We start from the raw sequence: 12508 nt of genomic DNA, 5'->3' as shown, positions 1-12508 counted from the left end.
CTTCAAACTGCTGACCTACTGTAACGCATTGGTTCTCAAATCTCTCCTCAGGGACTGGCAGACGTTCCACAAACTCATCGGATTAACTTAATCAAGGGAATAATAATTAGTTGACAAATTATATCAGGCCTGCTATAAATGGAAAAGTTCCAAAACGTGGAATGGGTTCTACTGTATAACTGAAAGGAAACATTGTAATGGGATTACCAACATTTTGGCATAGAGCTGAACATTGACAGTACAGCCATCTAAAGCTAAACTTGCATGTTTAATATTTCAAATTCAGGTCCACCCAACTCACAATAAAAACACTCTAAAAAATTCTACAAATTCCTCATATACAGTGGAGAGAACAAGTATTTGATACACTACCAATTTTGCAGGTTTTCCTACTTACAAAGCATGTAAATATGTGTAATTTTTATCATAGGTACACTTCAACTGTGAGAGACGGAATCTAAAACAAAAATCAAGAAAATCACATTGTTTGATTTTTAAATAATTAATTTGCATTTTATTGCATGACATAAGTATTTGATCACCTACCAACCAGTAAGAATTCCGTTTCTCACAGACTTGTTAGTTTTTCTGTAAGAAGCCCTCCTTTTCTCCACTCTTTACCAGTATTAACTGCACCTGTTTTAACTCGTTACCTGTATAAAAGACACCTGTCCACACACTCAATCAAACAGACTCCAACCTCTCCACAATGGCCAAGACCAGAGAGCTGTGTAAGGACATCAGGGATTAAATTGTAGACCTGCACAAGGCTGGGATGGGCTACAGGACAATAGGCAAGCAGCCTGGTGAGAAGGCAACAACTGTTGGCGCAATTATTAGAAAATGGAGTTCAAGATGACAGTCAATCTCCCTCGGTCTGGGGCTCCATGCAAGATCTCACCTCGTGGGACATCAATGATCATGAGGAAGGTGAGGGATCAGCCCAGAACTACATGGCAGGACCTGGTCAATGACCTGAAGAGAGTCACAGTCTCAAAGAAAACCATTAGTCACACACTATGCCGTCATGGATTAAAATCCTGCAGCGCACACAAGGTACCCCTGCTCAAGTCAGCGCATGTCCAGGCCTGTCTGAAGTTTGCCAATAACCATCTGGATGATCCAGAGGAGGAATGGGAGAAGGTCATGTGGTCTGATGAGACAAAAATTGAGCTTTTTGGTCTAAACTCCACTCGCTGTGTTTGGAGGAAGAAGAAAGATGAGTACAACCCCAAGAACACAATCCCAACCGTGAAGCATGGAGGTGGAAACATCATTCTTTGGGGATGCTTTTCTACACTGTATTGACGGGAGGATGGATGGGGCTTCCAGCATGACAACGATCCGAAACACACAGCCAGGGCAACTAAGGAGTGGTTCCGTAAGAAGCATCTCAAGGTCCTGGAGTGGCCTAGCCAGTCTCCAGCCTTGAACCCAATAGAAAATCTTTGGAGGGAATTGAAAGTCCGTATTGCCCAGTGACAGCCCCAAAACCTGAAGGATCTGGAGAAGGTCTGTATGGAGGAGTAATTAATTTATTTTCAAGTAAGTTTTTGATATATGTCATTCAATAAAATGCAAATTAATTACTTAAAAATCATAGAATGTGATTTTCTGGATTTTTGTTTTAGATACCTTCACTCACAGTTGAAGTGTACCTATGATAATAATTAAAGACTTCTACATGCTTTGTAAGTGGGAAAACATGCAAAATCGGCAGTGTATCAAATACTTGTTCTCCCCACTGTATATAGTAAAAGAAGCGTCTGTGTGTGTGTCTACCTTTATGTGAACTGAAGATGAAGACTGTTAGCCCGAGAGTGCATCTAGTCTGTGACAAAAGCTTTACATACATATGATGTGCCCTAGCCAGTTCATCAAATTGTCCCATAATAATCCCATTACTGCTCGTAACACTTTGTAGCAGATCTATGTCCTCTGGTAAATAACTTCATAAACAATTCTAGGTTACACTTTATTTTGAGTCCCAATTTCTATCTGTAGATGTTCTATATATAGTAATAGTATCAACAAATGTTCAACTATCTGTTGATAAGCAACTGCATGCAAAGATTAGGGGTAGGTTTAGAAGAAGGTTTAGGCTTAAGATTAGGATAAAGATTTGGTTAAGGGTTAGTAGATATATAGTACAGATTTTACTGATAGTCGGTAGATAATCTATACAGCATCAACAGACACACTTTTGGCACTCTCAAAATACAGTGTTACCTAATACTATAATAATACAAATTATTATACAATGTACAAAACAATTTTATGTTAAGAGTTCTGAAAAACACATTTCAGTACAGGAAAGAAAATGGGACTGTGCTGCTGCACTAAAGTAGAATGGATCTAGGTGGACTGAGAGCATTGCCTTAAAACTATTTTTTACATTTTATTATATTTGCTTTGATAAAAAAAAAAAACATCACCATTACTGTCCCTCCCAAATGACACAGAGCAAGAGGATCCCTCACTCCCTTCTTGTTTTTTCTTTGGAGTAAGAATTCACATCCCCATAAATATATGTCGATGATGTGAACAAACTGCTATAACTGCCTTTCTGTCCCACACTCTGTCATTCATCTGTTAAATTGTTTCAAGCAAATACGTAGGTGGTTACACGCAAGCCAGTTCTCAGAAAAAGATCCTGTTATCCTTCATGCACACCACCTCCCCGCATTCTTCAGATTTCCCATCTGGATGCTTCCTTGCTAAACATAGCCCACTTGCCGATCCACTTTGACCCAACGTCAGCTGTGTCAATCGAACCTGATCCCTCTTTTAACTCCCCAGGACCCTATTGGCCTTTTCAATGGACAGATAAAGAAAAAATGCAGTCTGCTCTGCACTCTCTTCTGCTTACATTGCAGTTTCTGTATCAGCCCCTATGCTTTGATTACATTTACACCAAACAGTTCCACTGCATCTATCTCCACCTTTTTCAGGACTGCCTCATCTACATTATCTGTTAGCTCATTACCCTCTACCTTACATGAGCTGTTGCCCACAGGAAGCTCACCTTGCTCCCTTTCTTCCCCTATAATGTGCCATTCCCAGTTCAATGATCCAGTCTGGGTGATCATTTTATATCCCCTCTCTGAGCAAAATGAAGGTCACAGCAGGTTGACCCTATGAAGGCACCTTGTCTTCCCCCACCCCAGTGTTCGGTTAGCTAGCATTTCAGCACATGGCTCTCCAATAGGACTCCCCAGAGATTCTCAGAAGGCTCTGCGCAGGACTTGGCAGTTATTTGATGAAGGCTCTTTAGTTTATAACTGTAGCTTATAAACAAAGTTTCAATTGTACTACCCAGATGGTGCAATTGCAATATACATTTTCTCCTGTACAAAAAATTATACTATCTCTCCTATCTACTAAATCTTTCGCCTTTCTGTCTTTGATTTTTTTAAACCCTTTTTCAAGCCTCTTCCTCTAACCGCAAGGTTCTGTTTGCCAGCTTCACTTACCTCTCTGCAGATGATTTCATCAATCACTTTGAGATTTGATGACATCCACATGTCATTCACTCAGCATATTGGGTCAACTGGTCCCTCACATTCTGAATTTATCTATGTATAACCACTTTTCCCTTGCTCTCTCCAGATACATCCCTCCAACTAGTGATGCCCGGTCACCTAACAACCTTCCTTCCTTCACAACGTCCCCTTCATCTCTAAATCGTATCCTATTACTTGCCTCCCTCATTAACTTATCATCAAGATGGCCGGAGACACTACCTTAGTCAAGAAAGCAACTCTTGACCTCTTTGAAGTAAAAACAATTAGACTTTTGTTTCCTTTCCAAAACACTGTCTCTAACCAACTTTTCTATTATCTCTCTCAGAACAATCTTCTCAAATCTAACCAATCAGTCCTCAAGACAAGGTTTCTCAACCGAGAACACTCTCCTCTGTGTCAATAAGCTCTTTGCACTGTCTAAACTGACTTTTTAGATTTTCTGGTAGTTTGTTCCAACCCTAATGACTAAACGGTTCCTTACCAACCTTTGTTCTTTCTCTGGGTATGGTTACCAGACCACACCCTGATGACATGAAGGATCTAGGGGGTTCATACTGAGAATAGGTATCAGATGTAACTTTGCCCTGAAGCATCGAGTCATTTATAGACCAATAGCAATATCTTAAAATTTATTCTATGAGTTACAGGGAAGCCAGTGCCTACGAATTGGTGTAAGAGCCTGTGCAGAAACCTATGAATGAGCTGCAATTATCTGAGCGCTTTTTTAGGGAGATCTGAAAATAGGCAAATGCAGTAGTCCAACCTACTTGAGATAAAAGCATAGATACGTTTTTCTAGATATTGTCTGGATATCAATCCTCTACTTCTAGCTATATTTTTTATGTGATAATAGGCTAATTTTGTTATAAATTTTATGTGGATTTTGAAATTCATTCACTTTGCTTTTAGTCTATAGGAACAGTGTGTCAAGGTAATCCCAGAGCGTCAGTCTTCTGTCTTTGGCATCAAAGAAAATTACTTTTGTATCTTTCATCCAGTCATTGATTTCTTCAAGACACTAGCGGAGTGAGTCTTTGGGTCCATAGTCACAAGGTTACAGAGCTATTGTAATGTGACTTAATATGGGGGTTTCCTGAATATTAAGTTACGCCCACTGATGTTCGCCATTGGTCAGTTTCGGGACATCCTGGTTTGACACACGGTTCGACACTAGGTGTTATGTATGGGTATGACGTCCTTACGTTGAGGATGCTAATATTCGATATTTAGGAGGAAGAAGAGTTAACAAAAGTTACAACATTATCTCAGAGTCCATGTGATTTCATTCAATATCTTCGGTCACGATATAACACTAGATTCAAGCGGTTCAAGCATTGATATAGAAAACAAAAGTGTATTTGCTTTGACTACTGTATTTGCACTCTAGTCTGATTATGCTTGTACCAATGTTAAATTAAAATGGTGTTTTCCAATTGTTTCAGGATTAACATTGTTTGATAACATACAACTGAAACATTAATTTCAAGACTGAAGTGCCTCTAAAATTGTTTTGGTTACAGTCAAGAATGAGACACTGGTGGTTTAGAAAGCTGCTGAGTGGAGTTATAATACAGACACATGCATACATGCACAGTCATACTCACTACGCCTGCCATGGTCAGTTTTTATTTGAGTAGCCATTGCTTGGTTATATGTGATACAATAGAGGGCCATCATTAGGAGGTTGATGGTTGAGAATGCTGCTTATTGCAGTTACAATATAGTTGATCTGAGCTCTACATGTTACAAAGTGAAACAGGCCTCCCTTTTGCACAAGTTTATACAGGATTACCATTTATGCATTTTCCATAGATTCAACATATTACACAAATGTGAACATGCTGTGTAAGGTACATTGTGCGGTGGACCTGTGAGCAACAATTTCAGTGTCAGCTAAACTGTTCTGAAGCTCCTTTGCTGAGACCTGTGGGTTCTGCTGTGTAGATCTGACCAGTTTTCATATAAATCATTGTAATGGCTTCTCCTTCCTTTGACTTGCACTGTTCAATTTAACAGCAATGTTCTAGAAAGTTGAAATTGGTAACTGGAAGTGTTGAATTCTCTATAGCCTGTTGCAGAAAGGTGGCAAGTTTCAATTTGCATCATGTAGAGGTCAGGTCAACATCTGTTTACAGAAATATAAATGTTTTCTGGGGGTGCCTGGAACAAGCATTTTTAATTCTAGAGTAATTACATGATTATGGACTTAAAACATTGTTGGGAGGAATATAAATGTTACATTTCTTGGAATTGATTAGCTGAGGTCTAATTTAAACCGTATCCTAAAAGTTGATTCAATAACATAAATTACAAGTAGAACAGGTCCAAAAGAGCCTAACAGACATTACTGAAAGTCAATTAATGTAAAAGCATGACGTTAATGGCATAACCTAAAAATACAAAATTAAATGATATGCCTGTTAGACAATTACACATTTAATCACTTGATCAAATATTCAAAACATTACATTTCAACACTAAAAAACTAAACTGTTTCTTTATGTACTGTGTATTCAGCTTTGCCCAGATTCTGTAGGCTTTGGTTTCATCCTATCATGATGTATGGCCAGATGAACACTGGCAAAACACTGTCCAGTTTACTCTTGCTAAACAACTGATGTTTCTTGTCTCGTCAAACTATATTTGTGTTTTCTGGATCTAGACATTTTTGTTGTGTGGAAAGCATCATTAGCAGATGGTTTAAAGACAGCTAATAGGTATCCTCATCAATAAAAATAATTAACAGAGAAGCTCAAAATTATAACTAAGTCCTCGTTTGTCTATTTTATCCATGAATGTTTCAGTGTCATGAACATGAATGGGGAGAGAGCTTCAGGAGTGAGGACCCGGTCCCAGAAGAGGCCTGTGCTGGCATTTACCCAGGCAACAGCACCCCCCAGGTCAACAACACATCTTGGCAACTGAAATGAAAGATCACAACAATCACAAAGAAGTAAAAGAGTACAAAGTAAAAGTACTCAAATGGGTTTGGCTGTGTTCACCACTTTAGGGAATTATCTAATTAAGATCTACAGTATGTAACCAGGTAAAGGGAGTTCAAAACTAACCAGTGATCAATAAAATAAAAAGGAAGAGTATAAATGATCAATTAAGATAATTGGTTACTTATGAACTCTGTTTAGGTAATTTAGCTTATCTTTACCAACTTCCCAAAACTGGTGAACATAGCCAAATACATCTACTTTTTACTTATTACACCGCCGCATAGAAGATGGTCACAAGAAATTATTATTTTGTTTACATTTCTAAATCATACATAGTGTATCTGAAGCAAAAAAATACATGGATATTGCCTGCTTGCATATAGTGACAGGTGCATCATGCATCTTTAGTTAGTTATAACCAGCGCTTGACATTAACTTCTTGGCTCACCAGCCATTGTGGCTAGTGGCTTTCAGCATTTTCACTAGCCACCATTTTGTTGTTGGGAATTTATGACAGTATGGCTATTCTCCCGCGCAAAATCATGTTTTATCATGCCAACGCAGAGGCGTTTCGAGATTTTGGTTTGAGTTTTGAAAGCTGGAAAAATCCTGTGTATAGATATAGAATGCCACCCGCCAAAGTGGCTAGTAAGAGTGACTATGTTACCCGCCACAGCCAATGGGTGCCAATGTCATGTCCTGGTTATAACGTACCCTAATTGACTAGAGCTGGCTAACAAGTAGCCTACCTCATTGTGTAGCTAGCTGTCTTTTAACGTAGCTATAAGGGTTGTCCTGTTTTCTGTTTTCAAGCTATTCGAATCTCAGATTCAAATTATTTAGTAGATAAGCGATCTTAGTGAACACGTTAACTTTCCCTAAATAGAGGTTGTCATAAGGAAGCATTTACCGAAATCTTCGTCACTGACCCTGAAATGATTCCTTCATAAACACATGCACTGAATGAAAAACACCACACCAATGGAAACCATCAATGGGCGAAACTTAATATTAAGGAACCCCCTTATTATGTTATGCCCCAGACTTGTGGACTGCAGATATACCCTCCTCAGAAATAGTGAAAACACGCTAACCTCGCCTTCAATGATAATGTGAGTGAATGTTCATTTGAAAATTAACATCCACTGACAATCAGCCCAAGTACCACTGACTGCAGTGTGCAGTTGGGGGCTAGGATCAATGTTGGTGGAGTCAAGTTTGACTCTGCCCACAGTTGACCCCGCCCATCGTGTTTTTGCCCTTCTGAGGTTTGACAGTCACACTGAATACCAACACACGTTTGTGCATGGCACATGTTGAATACAAACGTGGTTAATTTTTTAAGATAGTAAGAAATATTACATTAAGTGATACCTGTCAGAATATACATCTCCAGCGAAGGTTAAGTTCTGCTCAAAACCGGTATTCGCTCACAGGAAAAATAATTGCCACTCCAAATTCGCTCCATTCATTTTTTGTTTTAGTCAAAAAACAAATGTGATTATGTGGAGTATTCGTTAATAAATAACCAAGCCATACAGTATTTTTAATGAAGCCTAGCTTGTTTTTTAAAAACACGAAAGGATGAGGATACAAAATAATCATTATTTCAAATAGTCTACAGATCTGTCTATCAATATTTCACCAAAATGTATACACCCAAACAAGTACCACGATATTATTCGTTTATTACGAATTTCATACGACAACAACCCAGATAGCAATGAGTCGGCGGCAGCCCTTCAGAGACAGTAGATGCATCAGAATGTCTAAATCGCAAACAAGTTTGCCGGCTCACCGCCAGTGGCAGCCGCTTTTAAAAAGCGGCAGCCGCCTTCCTACCGCCTTTGTTCCGCGGCCGGCCCGCGTGCCAACCGCCGTTATACCAAAGGCGGACCTTCCACGGTCCGTCGGAGGCAAACGCTATTTTCGAGCGATCTGCCGCTTGTATATATATAACATTTTATATTTATAGCATGCCGTTTATCAAGAATAATGATGGATCAAACCAGACAAATTTCCATTTGGCGTTTTATTCCACATTTCAAAGTACTGTCATTGAAACAAGATGTGTCAGATAACTGAAATATAAATAACGGGGAAAAAAAATATATATAAATACACACTACAGAACATGCAGATTTCCAATAAAAATTTTGTTAAAAAAATAACTGCCTTACAAGCAAATTATAACACTTGAACTTAAACAAAAGAATTGTTAATAATATAAAGAGGTCAGCTCTGGGATGAAAAGAATTACCAGTAAACATTACAACAAGTAATGAGGATATTTGGTACCAAAGAATGTGCAGGATACCAAATAAATCGATATAACATCACATTTTCAAGCCATTTCTAAAAAATAGGATAAGTGGTAATAATTTAGAGTAAAGCTCTGGAGTAGAATAGACCATTATAATGGCATTGCTGACCTGGGGCACAAGATTTACACTGTGCTGCAATAAGATCTGTGTCTCTTGTATCTGTGATAAACAAAAATTGACATATATATACATATAGAAATACTGAAGTAAAAACAGTTGTAGAACAGACCATTATAACTGCAATGCTGACCTGTGGCACAAAGATTTACAAGCTATATTTAATGTTAAAAACAGAGTAAGTAGAATATTTGGTACCAGGTAATGTGCAATATCAAGTATCAGAGGTATGAAATAGGATTTCCAAGCAATTTTTTAGAATAACAGTTAAGCACACTGAACGTAAGAAAAACTTAGTCTTTCTAAATGTAAAGCTTTGGCTACCTACTGTAGCTAGTTACATTTCTACATGTACTAGCAACATTGCATAAACAAGGCTATTTTAGCTTAACCCTTGTGCACCCCACAAATGTACTACCCTTTGGACACCTTCGTGGACAAAAATGTACACGTACAATAAACTGACATAAAATATTTATACATAAATATTTTTTCCAGCTTTTTTTCCCATAAATCTCTTAAACAACTTGAAACCTGCTCAAAACAACCAAACATTCAATAATTTTCAGGATTTTAACCCTTTAAATGCCAGCTTGATTGTTTGAATTACCTCATTATTTATTACAATTTTTTTTTTAAAACATTATATTTTCCATATAATAAATAGTAGGGGCATGGGGCCTTAGTTGCCCTGGCTGTGTGTTTCGGGTCGTTGCTGGAAGACACAGCCACAACCCATCTTCAAAGCTCTTACTGAGGGAAGGAGGTTTTTGGCCAACATCTCGCAATACATGGCCCCATCCATCCTCCCCTCAATACGGTGCAGTCGTCCTGTCCCCTTTGCAGAAAATAATCCCCAAAGAATGATGTTTCCACCTCCATGCTTCACGGTTGGGATGGTGTTCTTGGGGTTGTACTCATCCTTCTTCTTCCTCCAAACACGGCTAGTGGAGTTTAGACCAAAAAGCTCTTTTCTCTCATCAGACCACGTGACCTTCTCCCATTCCTCCTCTGGATCTTCCAGATGGTCATTGGCAAACTTCAGACTGGCCTGGACATGCGCTGGCTTGAGCAGGGGTACCTTGCGTGCCCTGCAGGATTTTAATCCATGACGGCGTAGTGTGTGGTCCCAGCTCTCTTCAGGTCATTGACCAGGTCCTGCCGTGTAGTTCTGGGCTGAGCCCTCACCTTCCTCATGATCACGAGGTGAGATCTTGCATGGAGCCCCAGACCGAGGGAGATTGACCGTCATCTTGAACTTCTTCCATTTTCTAATAATTGCACCAACAGTTGTTGCCTTCTCACCAAGCTGCTTGCCTATTGTCCTGTAGCCCATCCCAGCCTTGTGCAGGTCTACAATTTTATCCCTGATATCCTTAAACAGCTCTCTGGTCTTGGCCATTGTGGAGAGTTTGGAGTCTGTTTGATTGAGTGTGTGGAGAGGTTGCTTTTATACAGGTAACAAGTTCAAACAGAACAAGAGGGCTTCTTAAAGAAAAACGAACTGTGAGAGCCGGAATTCTTACTGGTTGGTAGGTGATCAAATACTTATGTCATGCAATAAAATGCAAATTAATTATTTAAAAATCAAACAATGTGATTTTCTGGATTTTTGTTTTAGATTCCGTCACACACATGCTTTGTATGTCGGAAAACCTGCAAAATCAGCATTTGTGTATTAAATACATAACTTAAATGAATAAGAATCCAGGCAAGCCTAGTTCAACTGGCCGCAATAACATTCTTTCATCAAGAAGAATCTAACCTGGGTCGCCCCGTGAAAGGAATTAACCACTACTCCACCAAATTGCACATATGCTGGGCATTTATATTTTGTTATTCACCATTAACTAGTATTAAACTGAGTTATGTTTCTTATTAGGTTGACCTCCACCACAAATAGTATCTATGAACTGTATGGCTTGACACTGGCCGTTATAAAAGCTTATTTGCAAGTAATATTTTGCTACACGCCATTATATTGTGTTAAACTGAATAACGTTTTTATTAAGTTTACCTCCACCACAAATAGCATCTATGAACTTTATGGCTTTTGCCAATGGCCGTTTTAACAGCTTATTAGCCATTTGTGAATGACATTGATGACAATAATTGATGACAATTACTACTGTATCAATATCGGTGACGATAGACTTTTTCGTCAAGTGAAAAGACGAGAGAATCGTGTAGCCAGCTAAGTGTTTGTCTATCCCGAAAAAATCCTAATATCCACCAGAACCGTTTTATTTTAGGCTTCCTTTTACGTAGCTACATACAATTGTAGCCGGCAAAGTTTTTTTTGTCCTGAACCTCAGGCATAATGCGTTCAGACTGTTACAAGAAGCGAACGCGGGACCTGTTGTTCCAGAGCCCTTGTCTCTAACCACTACGCAAGGGTCGGTCAGTCGGTCACTCGCTCATTAACACTCACTCACACAAAAACTGACATCTACTTATAAGCCAAGAATTGCTCTCAGCAAAAAAATCTGCACGCTCATTGAAAACATGCTCCTTGTGTAATGTAGCAGTTGGACAAGTCAAAATGCCTCAGTGTTACCTTTTAGATGATTTAACTGTATTAACTCCGATGTCTCCAACCTTACATTCCATTCTCTTTCTAATTTACTTAATTATTCAATTAGGCTTAAATGGTTTCATGTTTATGAATTTGATAGCACCCTGAGAAAACTATTATTAGCTTAAGTGTCTATAAAAGCTATGCATGAATAAACGATTGATGTATTATCTATTTTCTTCATAGTTCATGATTTCGTCAGTTTGACTTTTCTACCACAAGGTGCGTACGCATGGTGCTTACATTTTGCACATTCTCAAGTGTAAATACAAATTGATAAATCCCACACTTTGCTAAGAAATGATTGGACGCATGGTTTATGAACATTTCTGTGAGGGCCCAGTCTTAAAAGTAGCCTAACCCTAGAAAACATTTGAATCAGGACACAAAACCATACTGTTCATGGATTTAGTTTAGTGATTTGAGTCCTTTATTTTAAATCTAGTTTAAGTACATCACTAATAATTTATTAATTGTTCTCATAAATCAATTGTCTTTCCTTACATTCTATGTATGTATCTGTATCTATTCAAGAGACAGAACCCCCGGAAAGCAGCAGGGCCTCATGATGTCTCCCCATTCACCCTAAAGCACTGTGCAGATCAGTTTTCTGCTGTGTTTATGAACATCTTCAACACCTCACTAGAAACATGCTGCATCCCGGCCTGTTTCAAGTCCTCCATCATCATCCCAGTCCCCAAGAAGCCAAGGATCACAGGACTTAACTACAGCTCCGTCCCCCTGGCCTCTGTGGTTATGAAGTCATTTGAGAGCCTTGTGCTGTCCCACCTCAAGACCACCAACAACTTTCTACTAGACCCACTCCAGTTTGCCTACAGAGCCAACAGGTCTGTGGACGACGCGGTCAACATGGATCTTCACTTCATCCTCCAGCATCTGGACTCCCCTGGAACCTACGCCTGAAACCTGTTTGTGGACTTCAGTTCCACATTCAACACCATAATCCTTGCTTTGCTCCAAAACAAGTTTTTCCAACTGGGAGTGCCCGAGTCCACATGCAGG

This window comes from Esox lucius, chromosome 10 (genome assembly GCF_011004845.1).
Source record: "Esox lucius isolate fEsoLuc1 chromosome 10, fEsoLuc1.pri, whole genome shotgun sequence".
Lineage (NCBI taxonomy): Eukaryota > Metazoa > Chordata > Actinopteri > Esociformes > Esocidae > Esox > Esox lucius.
This window is presented reverse-complemented; position numbering follows the sequence as displayed.